We start from the raw sequence: 14,104 nt of genomic DNA, 5'->3' as shown, positions 1-14,104 counted from the left end.
GGCCACAGCAGAGAGCTGGCCTGGAAGAGGGGCAACCAGGACAGAATCCGGTGCCCCGACCGGGACTAGAACCCGGTGTGCCAGCGCCACAAGGCGGTGGATTAGCCTAGTGAGCCGCGGTGCTGGCCTATTTTTAATTGTTTTAAGAATTATATTTTTATTGAAAGGTAGAGCAATAGAGAGAGACAGGTCTTCCATCTAGTGGTTCACTCTCCATATGGCTGCAACAGAGAGTCTGGACAGCCTGAAGATAGGAGCCAGGAACTCCATCCTGGTCATCCACATGGGTGGCAGGTGCCCAAGCACTTGGGCCATTTTCTGCTGCCTTCCTGGGTGCGTTAGCAGGGAGCTGGATTGAAGTGGAGCAGCTGGAACTTGAACTGGTGTTCCAATATAGGATGCTGGTTGGCAGCAACTTAACCTGCTGTGCCGCATCACCAGTCCCAGAGTGGGTTACTTTAAAAGTCAAGGTGACAATGGTCAAGACAAGAATGGGGTGGTGGGGAATCTGACTTAACAGCTGAGATACTGGGAACAAGATGACCTGGTAAATGCTGGCCTCCATAGAAGAACACGCTGGCAATTGGAATGTTAGAGCAGTTGAATAATTATGAGGTTCACTTGGGCAGTTCTCTTCACAACATAGGAATCCCTTATAGAAATTCATCTGATGCTCTCCTCCGAAAAATCAGCTCAGCTAGCCTGAAATTTCTTTCTTCCATTGAAGCCAGATAACAGTCCACAGAATGCATGCAAGCAACTTGGTAGGTGCTGTCCCTGGGTCTTCACTTCCCCAAGGGTCCACAAAAGCAACCCCTCAGCCCCTTCGGACCTACTGCTTTTAAGTTTCACAGAGGTCCCAAGGTGTTGGTAAAGGATGGCTTCCTTTTCTACTTTGCAAATGAGAAAAATGAATCTCAGAAAGTTGAAGTTACTGACGAAGACCAGACAGAAAATTAGGAGAGTCTTGGTGGGCGGTGGAGATCTCGTCATTCAATTCTGTTTCTCAATCTATTTCATTAAAAAGAAATTAATGTCAAATTCAGCTTATCAACTTGACAGTCCTTTCAATTTGCCATCTACCAAACTTTTAAGAATTTCTTTTGAAGAAAAAAAAAACACTTCTAGAATGTACTAACTGGCCATTACTGATAATTAGAAGTCTTTTATGCCTCATACAACTACATAAAAGGGTTTTAAACTAGACAATTATAAGGTGAAGGATAAGAGACCTCTTTCAGCCATAAGACTATTACAGGGGAGGATGAGGAGAGGGGGAAGAAAAGCACTCAACATTTCTCACGGCGAAGTGACATGAGTCAAGCTAAGGTTGAGGTCTGTGTCATTGAAACAGTTGACAGTGAGGGTTAAGTCTCAACCAAGGTCAGTGTCTGCAGCATAATAGGGTCTGAAAGAAGCACTTCAGCAGCCTGGGCCTGCACCTCTCCGCTTGCTGTCCCGCAGTCCAAAGGCTAACAGAGTGCCACAAGTCTTGAATAATGAAGGCAGCAATGGGACACACTTCAGCAGACACATTCTGCCCTGCTCAGGCAGTGATACCAGTGGCCAGAAACGAACACTACCTGTGCCCCCCACCCCCGCCCCAGGATGGAAATTGATGGGAACTGAACCACCTGAGTGTCGCTGAGCAGAAGCAGGGTGGACTCAAGACTCAGAAGGATTCCAGTGATCTGCCTGGAAGGGGCCTCCATGGCCTTGCTGCTTGTTTAAATCCTGTGTGGCCTTCAAGGTGTGGCTCAAGTGATTCCTTCTCTCCAGCTGCTTATCCTTTCCCACTAGTAAGCGTTTTTGCTGTTGACTTTCAGAGACTCAAACATAAAAATACACCCCTATATTTAAGATCACAGGAGAGATCAGCCGCTGGGCAAAGCTCCAAGCTGCCTTGACCAGGAAAGGAGATGCAGTGCATATTTTTAGGAGTGAGTGGGATTAATCCTTATCTTGGACTAGAGATTCTATGATAGGGTAGAGGAGAGAACAGCATGATCCTAAGAAAAATGGAGCTCAAAGAAGGGGGCATTACAAGTTCAAATTAAAATAAACAGACAAGCATCCAAAGATGTAGTAAGAGCAAGAAGAATGAGAAAGGTTCATTACCACAGCCAAGCGTCCTGTGTTGGTGGGCCAAGGAGGGTGAAAACTAGGACAAGAAGGAGTGACTGTGTGGGAGGGAAGGAGAGAGTTGAATCTGCCTGCTGTCTGTACCTGGGCTGTAGCTAATTGGAACAAAACTTCGTTCCCATAATTGATGCCTAGGGTGTGTGAGACTCTCAAGAAACACAACCAGTGTTTCCTGGGACTCTCGAAGCCCTGGATACATCCACTTTGCTGTGCTACTGAGGGTGTCTCCGCCAGTGGTCAGTGACGCTGAGGTGCTGACGAAGGCTCTGGGACAGAGGAATTTCAAATAAATAAATAAATCTTTTCTAAAAAGGTTAACTACGTAATTACTGTCTCAAGCTTTAGCTTCAATTTTCTATGATCTCAGACAAAGCAAGAGATATAACTGATACTCTGCTAAAATCCAAGAATTGGATGGGGTAGGCATTTGGCACAGTAAAAAGACCACTTGAGAAGCCCACATCCCATATCAGAGTGCCCAAGATCGAATCCCAGCTCTACTCACTCCAGCTTCCTGCTGATAACTCTGGGAGGCACCAGGGGAAGGTTCAAGTAGTTGGGTTCTGCTTAAAACCTGGGAAACTTGGATTGAGCTCCAGGCTCCTGACTTCACCCTGGCCCAGCCTCAGCTATTGCAGGCATTTGGGGAGTAAACCAGCGCATGGAAGGTATTTGTCTCTTTCTGCATTTGAAGTAAAATGAAAAAAAAAAAAATTTAAATCCAAGAATTATAGTGGTTTTAAGAAAAGTTTATGTCAAAATCATTGGACCTGAATCCTTTTTCCACACTTTTCACGACATGCACATGATTTCAGGGATTTCTGAGTGGGACTGTGCTGATTGTTAAGTCTGTCACATTATTTTCCTATATCTTGTTTTATTTATTTTTATTTGGCATGTAGAAAGAGGGAGAGACTGGTCTTCCATCCACTGGTTTACTTTCCAAATGCCCACAATAGCTGGGCATGGGCCAAGTAGAAGCCAGGAGCGCTGAACGCCATTTGGGTCTTACATAGGGGTAGCAGGGACATAAGTACTTGTGCTATCACCTGTTATCTCTTAGAGTGTTCATTAGCAGGAAGCTGGATCAGAAGTAGAGTGGGAACCCTGACATGAGATACAGGCATCCCAAAGAGGATCTCAACTGCTATGCTAAGTGTCCTTACCCTCACCCCCTGCCATTTTAATGACTGATCCACAGGCATCCCAAAGAGGATCTCAACTGCTATGCTAAGTGTCCTTACCCTCACCCCCTGCCATTTTAATGACTGATCCATTTCTGAGAGGTCCGGCAAGATGGCGGAATAGGAAGGGAGCACACTGATAGTCTGGGGAGAGATAGTTTAATAAAAGTGGAGATACTGCAGGTTCAAGGAAGAGTAGGGGAGGAAACAGCAGAAGAAACTCTTCCGGAACGCGTGACTCACAGCGGACCTGCGTGGAGAGCGTGGGAGCCCACAGTTCGGGACATCAGCGGCAGACTCAACACACCAGCGCTGGAACGCGAGGTGAGCCGAACCTCAATAGCCCGAGACACCGGCAGGCAAGCGGAGAGAGGAGACTAGAGGGAACGACCCCCGGCGGGGGAAGTTCACAAGGCTAACCGGAAGAGAGAGAGAGAGAGAAAAAAGGGTGACTAGTACGGACACGGGTTTCTCTCTCTCCGCTCACCTCTCAAGGGCGAGCAAGACAAAGAGCAGGCGCCATCTTGGACATACGTCATAAGCAGAGCGACCTCAGGTCTGCACCGGCCCTGAGCCTAGCAGAAAAACCTGACTCTGGGCGGGGCGAATTAACAGGAGATTAGGAGCTAGTAAATTTGTGGTGCTACTGAACTGAGACTGTGAAAAAAGAGACGGTGGGGGAGAGAACTCACGGAATTCACGTGAGCACTCTCCAGAGACGCTACAATTCCGTAACTTTGGCAACCCAGTGGGAGGCTGAAGGAGAATTTGAGCCCACTCTGAGGGCCGAACAGATTCCCTGTGGGGATCTTGGGAAAGAGCTTCTGATCTCTGGCTCCTGTGGGTATATCATTTGCCTGCTAACTACCTACAACTTCGTTCAGCTGTGCGGAATTACTTCCCTTTTGAATCAAAAAAAAAAAAAAAAAAGAGAGAGAGAGAGAGATTTACCACGCCTAACCTGGGAGTGTCACCTTTGGCACACCAAACAGAGCTCTCAGGCCACACCCATCTCAAGCCCTAAGGCTCCATCAAAAACAGATAGTCCACTTAATCTAGAGTCATAGTATAACAAGAAAAAGCACCACAGTGAAGAAACCAAATATCTCCAATATGCCAAATAACAAACGCAAAAACCGAGGTAATAAAAACAAGGAAGTCACCATGACGGCCTCAAATGAAAAAGACACACCAATTCAAGATTATGAAGATGATGACATAGAAGAAATGCAAGAAGCAGATCTCAAAAAATTGATAAGAACATTAAGAAGTTCTCAAAAACAAATTCTGGAACTACACAAATCCTTACTGGACAAGATAGAAAATCTCTCTCGTGAAAATGAAATATTAAGGAGGAATCAAAATGAAATGAAACAACTAGTACAACAGGAAACTGGGATAGTGACTGAAGTGAAGAATTCAATAGATCAAATGAAAAACACAATAGATAGCCTTACAAACAGAATGGGTGAAGCAGAAGAGAGAATATCGGACTTAGAAGACAGAGAACAGGAAAGGATACAGTCAGACCAAAGAAAAGAAGAGGAAATTAGAAATCTGAAACATATTGTCGGGAATCTTCAGGATACTATTAAAAAACCCAACATTCGGGTTCTAGGAGTTCCTGAAGGCATGGAGAGGGAGAAAGGATTAGAAGGCCTCTTTAGTGAGATATTAGCAGAAAATTTCCCAGGTTTGGAGAAGGACAGAGAAATCCTAGTACAGGAAGCCCACAGAACCCCTAATAAACACGACCAAAAGAGATCCTCACCACGACACGTTGTAATTAAACTCTCCACAGTGAAACATAAAGAAAAGATCCTAAAATGTGCAAGAGAGAAACGTCAGATTACTCTCAGAGGATCTCCAATCAGACTCACAGCTGACTTCTCATCAGAAACTCTAAAAGCTAGGAGGGAATGGCGAGATATAGCCCAGGTACTAAGAGAGAACAACTGCCAGCCCAGAATATTATATCCTGCAAAGCTATCATTTGTGAATGAAGGTGAAATAAAGACTTTTCATTGCAAACAGAAATTGAAAGAATTTGTTGCCACTCGTCCAGCCCTGCAAAAGATGCTCAAAGTTGTGTTACACACAGAAACACAGAAACACGGTCATCAATATGAAAGAAGGTAAAGGAAGGAAACCAAGGAAGGAAACCTCACAGCAAAAGATTACAGGGAATTCAAAGCATATATTAGAACTTATCTTTGGCAAATGGCAGGGCAAAGTTACCACTTATCATTAGTCACTTTGAACGTGAATGGCCTGAACTGTCCAGTTAAAAGACACCAATTGGCTGATTGGGTTAAGGAACAAAACCCATCTATTTGCTGCTTACAAGAAACACATCTTTCCAACAAAGATCCATACAGACTGAAAGTGAAAGGCTGGAAAAAGATATACCATGCCAACAGAAATGAAAAAAGAGCGGGCGTAGCCATCTTAATATCGGACAACATAAACTTTACCACAAAAACTGTTAAGAGAGACAAAGAGGGACACTATATCATGATTAAGGGATCAATTCAACAGGAAGATATAACAATTATCAATGTATATGCACCTAACTACAGGGCACCAGTTTATCTAAAAGATTTATTAACGGACTTAAAGGGAGACTTAGACCCCAATACAGTAGTACTGGGGGACTTCAATACTCCACTCTCAGAAATAGACAGATCATCCGGTCAGAAGATCAACAAGGATACAGTAGATTTAAACGACACTATAGCCCAAATGGATCTAACAGATATATACAGAACTTTCAATCCTACAGCTAAAGATTTTACATTCTTCTCAGCAGTACATGGAAGCTTCTCTAGGATTGACCACATACTAGGCCATAAAGCAAGCCTCAGCAAATTCAAAAGAATTAGAATCATACCATGCAGCTTCTCAGACCATAAAGGAATGAAGTTGGAAATTACCAACTCAGGAATCCCTAGAGCATACGCAAACACATGGAGATTGAACAACATGCTCCTGAATGAACAATGGGTCATAGAAGAAATCAAAAGAGAAATCAAAAACTTTCTGGAAGTAAATGAGGATAACAGCACAACATACCAAAACTTATGGGACACAGCAAAAGCAGTGTTAAGAGGAAAGTTTATATCAATAGGTGCCTACATCAAGAAATTGGAAAGACACCAAATAGATGAGCTTTCAATTCACCTCAAGGATCTAGAAAACCTACAGCAAATCAGACCCAAATCTAGTAGGAGAAGAGAAATAATTAAAATCAGAGAAGAAATCAACAGGATTGAATCAAGAAAAACATTACAAAAAATCAGCCAAACGAAGAGCTGGTTTTTTGAAAAAATAAACAAAATTGACACCCCATTGGCCCAACTAACTAAAAAAAGAAGAGAAAAGACCCAAATCAATAAAATCAGAGATGAAAAAGGAAACGTAACAACAGACACCACAGAAATAAAAAGAATCATCAGAAATTACTACAAGGACTTGTATGCCAGCAAACAGGGAAACCTATCAGAAATGGATAGATTCCTGGACACATGCAACCTGCCTAAATTGAACCAGGAAGACATCGAAAACCTAAACAGACCCATAACTGAGACAGAAATTGAAACAGTAATAAAGGCCCTCCCAACAAAGAAAAGCCCAGGACCAGATGGATTCACTGCTGAATTCTACCAGACGTTTAAAGAAGAACTAACTCCAATTCTTCTCAAACTATTCAGAACAATCGAAGAAGAGGGAGTCCTCCCAAATTCTTTCTATGAAGCCAGCATCACCTTAATTCCTAAGCCGGAAAAAGATGCAGCACTGAAAGAGAATTACAGACCAATATCCCTGATGAACATAGATGCAAAAATCCTCAATAAAATTCTCGCCAATAGAATGCAACAACACATCAGAAAGATCATCCACCCAGACCAAGTGGGATTTATCCCTGGTATGCAGGGATGGTTTAATGTGCGCAAGACAATCAATGTGATACACCACATTAACAGACTGCAGAAGAAAAACCATATGATTCTCTCAATAGATGCCGAGAAAGCATTTGATAAAATACAACACCCGTTCATGATGAAAACTCTAAGCAAACTGGGTTTGGAAGGAACATTCCTCAATACAATCAAAGCAATCTATGAAAAACCCACAGCCAACATCCTATTGAATGGGGAAAAGTTGGAAGCATTTCCACTGAGATCTGGAACCAGACAGGGATGCCCACTCTCACCACTGCTATTCAATATAGTTCTGGAGGTTCTAGCCAGAGCTATTAGGCAAGAAAAAGAAATTAAAGGGATACAAATTGGGAAGGAAGAACTCAAACTATCCCTCTTTGCAGATGATATGATTCTGTATTTAGGGGACCCAAAGAACTCTACTAAGAGACTATTGGAACTCATAGAAGAGTTTGGCAAAGTAGCAGGGTATAAAATCAATGCACAAAAATCAACAGCCTTTGTATACACAGACAATGCCATGGCTGAGGAAGAACTTCTAAGATCAATCCCATTCACAATAGCTACAAAAACAATCAAATACCTTGGAATAAACTTAACCAAAGACGTTAAAGATCTCTACGATGAAAATTACAAAACCCTAAAGAAAGAAATAGAAGAGGATACCAAGAAATGGAAAAATCTTCCATGCTCATGGATTGGAAGAATCAATATCATCAAAATGTCCATTCTCCCAAAAGCAATTTACAGATTCAATGCAATACCAATCAAGATACCGAAGACCTTCTTCTCAGATCTGGAAAAAATGGTGCTGAAATTTATATGGAGGCACAAGAGACCTCGAATAGCTAAAGCAATCTTGTACAACAAAAACAAAGCCGGAGGCATCACAATACCAGATTTCAGGACATACTACAGGGCAGTTGTAATTAAAACAACATGGTACTGGTACAGAAACAGATGGATAGACCAATGGAACAGAATTGAAACACCAGAAATCAACCCAAACATCTACAGCCAACTTATATTTGATCAAGGATCTAAAACTAATTCCTGGAGCAAGGACAGTCTATTCAATAAATGGTGCTGGGAAAATTGGATTTCCACGTGCAGAATCATGAAGCAAGACCCCTACCTTACACCTTACACAAAAATCCACTCCACATGGATTAAAGACCTAAATCTACGACCTGACACCATCAAGTTACTAGAGAACATTGGAGAAACCCTTCAAGATATTGGCACAGGCAAAGAATTTCTGGAAAAGACCCGGGAGGCACAGGCAGTCAAAGCCAAAATCAACTATTGGGATTGCATCAAATTGAGAAGTTTCTGTACTGCAAAAGAAACAGTCAGGAGAGTGAAAAGACAACCGACAGAATGGGAAAAAATATTTGCAAACTATGCAACAGACAAAGGGTTAATAACCAGAATCTACAAAGAGATCAAGAAACTCCACAAAAACAAAACCAACAACCCAATTAAGAGATGGGCCAAGGACCTCAATAGACATTTTTCAAAAGAGGAAATCCAAATGGCCAACAGGCACATGAAAAAATGTTCAAGGTCATTGGCAATCAGGGAAATGCAAATCAAAACCACAATGAGGTTTCACCTCACCCCGGTTAGAATGGCTCACATACAGAAATCTACCAACAACAGATGCTGGCGAGGATGTGGGGAAAAAGGGACACTAACCCACTGTTGGTGGGAATGCAAACTGGTCAAGCCACTATGGAAGTCAGTCTGGAGATTCCTCAGAAACCTGAAGATAACCCTACCGTTCGACCCAGCCATCGCACTCCTTGGAATTTACCCAAAGGAATTTAAATTGGCAAACAAAAAAGAGGTCTGCACCCTAATGTTTATTGCAGCTCAATTCACAATAGCTAAGACCTGGAACCAACCTAAATGCCCATCAACGATAGACTGGATAAAGAAATTATGGGATATGTACTCTTTAGAATACTATACCGCAGTAAGAAACAACGAAATCCAGTCATTTGCAACAAAATGCAGGAATCTGGAACACATCATGCTGAGTGAAATAAGCCAGTCCCAAAGGGACAAATACCATATGTTCTCCCTGATCGGTGACGACTGACTGAACACCAAGAGGGAAACCTGTTGGAGTGAGGTGGACACTATGGGAAATGGTGGCTTGATCAGCATAGCCCTGACTGTTAATGAACAACTAAATACATTATCCCTCTTTGTAGTTTTTTTTATCTGTTCTACTTAATATGACTGGTTTAGATCTGTAATTGATGCACAGTTATTCTTAAGTGTTGAAAATTAACTGAAATGTGATCCCTGTTGAACATGGTGGTGGGAATGGGAGAGGGAAGAGATGTATAATTTGGGACATGCTCAGGCTGACTTGCCCCAAGTGGTGGAGTTGGAAGCATACCAGGGGATTCCAATTCAATCCCATCGAGGTGGCATGTACCAATGCCATCTCACTGTTCCAGGTGATCAGTTTCAGTTCACAGTTGGTCATGGTGAAGGGACTGGGAGTCAAAGGGAGCACATAGACAAGTCTAGTACCTGCTAACGCTAACTGATGGAGTAAATAAAGGGGAGAGTGATCCAACATGGGAAGTGAGATACTCAGCAGACTCATAGAATGGCAGATGTCCTAAATAGCACTCTGGCCTCAGAATCAGCCCTAAAGGCATTCGGAGCTGGCTGAAAAGCTCATGAGAGTATTTCAGGCATGGAAAGCCAAGACACTCTGGCAAAAGATCTCTGCGAGTGAGATCCCAGTGGAAAGAACAGGCCATCAAAGAAGGAGGTACCTTTCTCTGAAGGGAGGAGAGAACCTCCACTTTGACTATGACCTTGTCTAAACAAGATAAGAGTTGGAGAACTCAGAGGGCTTCCATAGCCTTGGAAACTCATGACTGGAGCATAGGGAGATTACTGATGCCATAGACAGGAGTGTCAATTGGTAAAGTCAACAACAGGAGTCACTGTGCACTTACTCCTCATGTAGGATCTCTGTCCTTAATGTGCTGTACATTGAGATTTAATGCTATAACGAGTACTCAAACAATATATTTCACTTTGTGTTTCTATGGGGGTGCAAACTGTTGAAATCCTTACTTAATGCATACTAAACTGATCCTCTGTAAAAAAAAAAAAAAAAAAAAAAAAGAAAGAAATTATCAATTCCCAACTTGACTCTCACTGGGATTAAACATGACAATAGGTCTGCTCTGATTTCATCATCATTTAAAAAAATCATCTATTATTTTTCACTTTATGTTTCTGTGTGGGAGCAAACTGTTGAAATCCATACTTAATGTATACTAAGCTGATCTTCTGTATATTAAGAGAATCGAAAATGAATTTTGATGTGAATGGAAGGGGAGAGGGAGTGGGAAAGGGGAGGGTTGTGGGTGGGAGGGACGGTATGGGGGGAAAGCCATTGTAATCCATAAGTCGTACTTTGGAAATTTATATGCATTAAATAAAAGTTTAAAAAAAAAAAAAAAAAAATGACTGATCCATTTCTTTGAAAGGCAGAGCTAGAGAGACAGGGAGACACACACACACACACACACACACGGGGGATGAGGGGAGAGACTGACTGACTTCCAAACTACCATCTGCTGATTCACTCTCCAAATAACCCCAACAGCCAGGTGTGGGCCAGGCTGAAGCCAGGAGCAGGGACTCCACCCTTCTCACTTTTGTGGCAAGGGTCCAAGTACTTGGGCCATGTCTCTGCCTTCTCAGGCACATTATCGGGCAACTGGATCAGAAGCAGAGCAGCTGGACTTTAACCAGCATTCAGGGATGGGATGCTGGTGTCACAACTAACTTGCTGGAGTACAAGCTGGCCCCCACCCCCTGTCTGGCATTTTATAATGAATAGACCCCTCTTCAGGAAAATTAAAGAATCTTATCTCTCTAAATGTTTGCCACAGAACCTCAGCACAGAAGCCTGATCCTAGGCAGAAAAACAGAAGAAACCGTAGCAGAAAAACAAAACAACTGCACCAAGCAAGCCAAATGCTGGGCTCTGCCTGATGCAGTTTCAGGTGTTGGGAGGCATTGTGAATGCAGGTGTGCGTGCACGTGTGTTTAGAAGGCCATCTGTCAGCATGGTGATCCCAGCTCACTCAGAGTCAAGAGAGCCAGGCATGAAGTCAGGAGCTGAACTCAGAACGCCCTCCCTCAGTTCTCCAATGTTGCAGGCACTGCTCTGAGTGCTCAGATCACAGAGCTGCAGGAGACAGGGCTGCACTAGAGGGCTGGCAGAGCTTAAAGCCCAAAAGCTCCCATGGATACATTAGGAAAAGATGACAATCCATTACGATCACTGCAAAGAGAGTTCCTGAAGTCCCCAGAAGACCTCATTGTCCTGGCTGGGGTACAGATGGCTTCCCAGAGGAGCTATGGAGTCCGCTAGAATTGTCGATCCCGCCTCACTGAGAATTGTTTGCTGGAGCATTGCTTGTAACAGCAACACAAGGGAATGTTCTCCTGTACGCTATCTACATTGTCTGTTAAGAGTTTTGCATAAATGCTTCTTTTGATTCTCTGAACCCAGCTACAAGGTAAGTGCCACTTTCTTTTCATATAGAGGATCAGAGGTGTGAAAAGCTGCCCAGGGAGCCCCAGCAAGTGGCCATGGTGACAGTCACACCCAAGTCTGAAGATGGGGCCGTATCTTTTTGGGCTAGACCAGGTCTCTCTGGTCCAGGTCTCTCACCTGGACCCTGTGCAGACCTGGATTCAAAGAAGTAGAAGCCAGGGGAAAATCAGAGCAGCAGGCCACTGGGCAGTTTCCCCTCTTGTAGGAAACTTCTAGACATCTCCCAGCTCCCTGAAAGCTGCTTAACATGCTCTCTTTGGGTCATCTCTGGTTGATTTTGCCCTTCTGGTTAAGTTGCAGGTGATGCAGGCCAACAGCAAGATCAGAGAAAGGATTTTCAGGGCATGGAGGTGTCCAGGGAATGTGCACTCATCAGAGAGGCAGGTCCACAAAGGGAAGCCTGAAGAACAGAAGGTAGGAAGATCCCAGGGCAAGTGGGATCCACTGCCCAACACACACAATGTTTTCTCGTTAAGTTAGGTTCACAGTCCCTCTTGGTAGATGAGATGTTGGAGCTCAGGGTTAAGAAAACTCAACAAAAATCCTACAGGTGATGAGAGAAAGAGCTCAGAGTCCACCTGCATCCACCTGTCTATTCTACAGCCTGAGCTTACTTCCTACCTTTCTGAGACTTTTAGAACTGTTGAAAGAAGTTCATAGGAGAAGTCATCATCACCATCAGACCAGCTCTGGGACTAGTGTGGGAACAGAAAGCGGGGAGCCACTGTGTAGTGGCCTACACACAGTGCAGGGAAAAAATCTAGTGCTTTTAGTTAGTGACAATTCTGGAATTACAAACAAACAGGAAGTCTCTTTAAAGAAAGTACCAGGGCTTTCCATAAATCCTTTCTACAGGGTAGAATCATGCATGTATTTAGCGAATGTTCCTTAGGCAATGGTGTTGTCCTGGCTTCCACATGCCAGGCCCTAGGTTTTCTCCTGGTAACAACACCAGGACCCCAGGAAACTCATGGAGGTGATGGGGAAGGAGTACTATTAACAGCAGAATGACAGGGTATTCACTGTTGCACCCAGGCAACAGTAATCTGCTGACACTCTTCAGAGGAGTGAGAACACAAAGTGGGAAGCAAGGTTGGAACACTGGGGGAGGGTTGCAGGCAGTCGGGGAGCGGGTGACTCCTCTGGAACCTGGAGTTGGGTGGGCTGGCACCACACTGCCTAGGTCCCTGGACTTGGGTGTTTGGAAGGGCTGTATCCCAGCTTGCAGGATACAGAATCTCAGATCTGGAGAGGCCGTGAAAAACTCTTCTACCCATTCAATGTTTGAACCTCCCTGGTGGTCTTGCTGATAAGAGGCCTTCAAAGCACAGTTTGCACAGCTCCAGTGATGGGGGGCTCACCCACTGGGCACACTGAGACCCATGACTGGGCCAACACCCTCTTGCATACAGCAAGCCCTTGGGGTCCCATCTCCGTATTCATGGTTTCTTCCCCAGGACATGGTCCCCTCAGCTGTGCCTCCTGCAATGAGGTTTCAAATCCTTTTACAGATCTTACCTTGAGGCATGCAGGTATGCCTACATGTCTCTCACAGTGCAGGGTCCAGGCCTTCTAACAGTGTTCCTGGTGCAATCATTCGAGCCTCACCACAGCTCTGCTAGGCTGACAGCTGGGATTCTTAAGGGGCTGCTTGACTTCCAAGTCTGAGCTCTTTCCACATGTTTGGATGAGTGTGATCAATCGTGCCTATTCACTCTACTTCTTTTTACACAGGCAGTAGGTAGCAAAGTCATGTGCACTGCTGCTAAGAGCCTCCATTAGCTCTCATTGTACCTGAATTCCATGTACTTGCCTTCTGAGTGCCAGCCTGAGGTCCTAAATACAAGTTCTGGAATTCACAGCAGCTTACGGTAGAACCACAGAGCTGGGGGTTTTCCTCTTTTGTCTCAGATTCCCAGGAGTCCCCAAAGCTCATGGGATCGAGGAACCCCGATCTTGTCCTTAATGCAGTACACCTCCCAGGCTCTGCAAGCCTCCCACGCGTGGCCTTGTCCACAATGCTTTCCCCATTGACTAGAGCCTTAGGTACCTCAAATGCCCAGATCAGTCCCTCTCCTGTGTCTTATTGAAACTCAACCACTTTAAAATGGGTTGGGCACTTGGCTGGAAGTGTTCTACACAATCCATCACGCCCCCATGCATGGGGCCAGACTTTCCATCCAGACTGGCGCCTCTACCATTTTTGCCTTACAGGCCCTTCCCCCACAGCATGC

At 44.2% G+C, this 14,104-nt stretch overlaps 1 protein-coding gene across 10 annotated transcripts in view; it reads right to left on the bottom strand.

Annotated features, from left to right (window-relative positions):
• The window catches only part of DAB1 (DAB adaptor protein 1), a 917,259-nt gene that overhangs the window by 58,070 nt on the left and 845,085 nt on the right, over positions 1-14,104 (bottom strand). The window lies entirely within an intron of this gene.

The sequence above is a fragment of the Oryctolagus cuniculus genome, chromosome 7, assembly GCF_051225735.1.
Source record: "Oryctolagus cuniculus isolate XC-2025 breed Fujian yellow rabbit chromosome 7, ASM5122573v1, whole genome shotgun sequence".
Classification (NCBI taxonomy): Eukaryota; Metazoa; Chordata; class Mammalia; order Lagomorpha; family Leporidae; genus Oryctolagus; species Oryctolagus cuniculus.
Note: the sequence above shows the minus strand (reverse complement) of the source record. Positions and strands in the feature narration are given on the sequence as shown.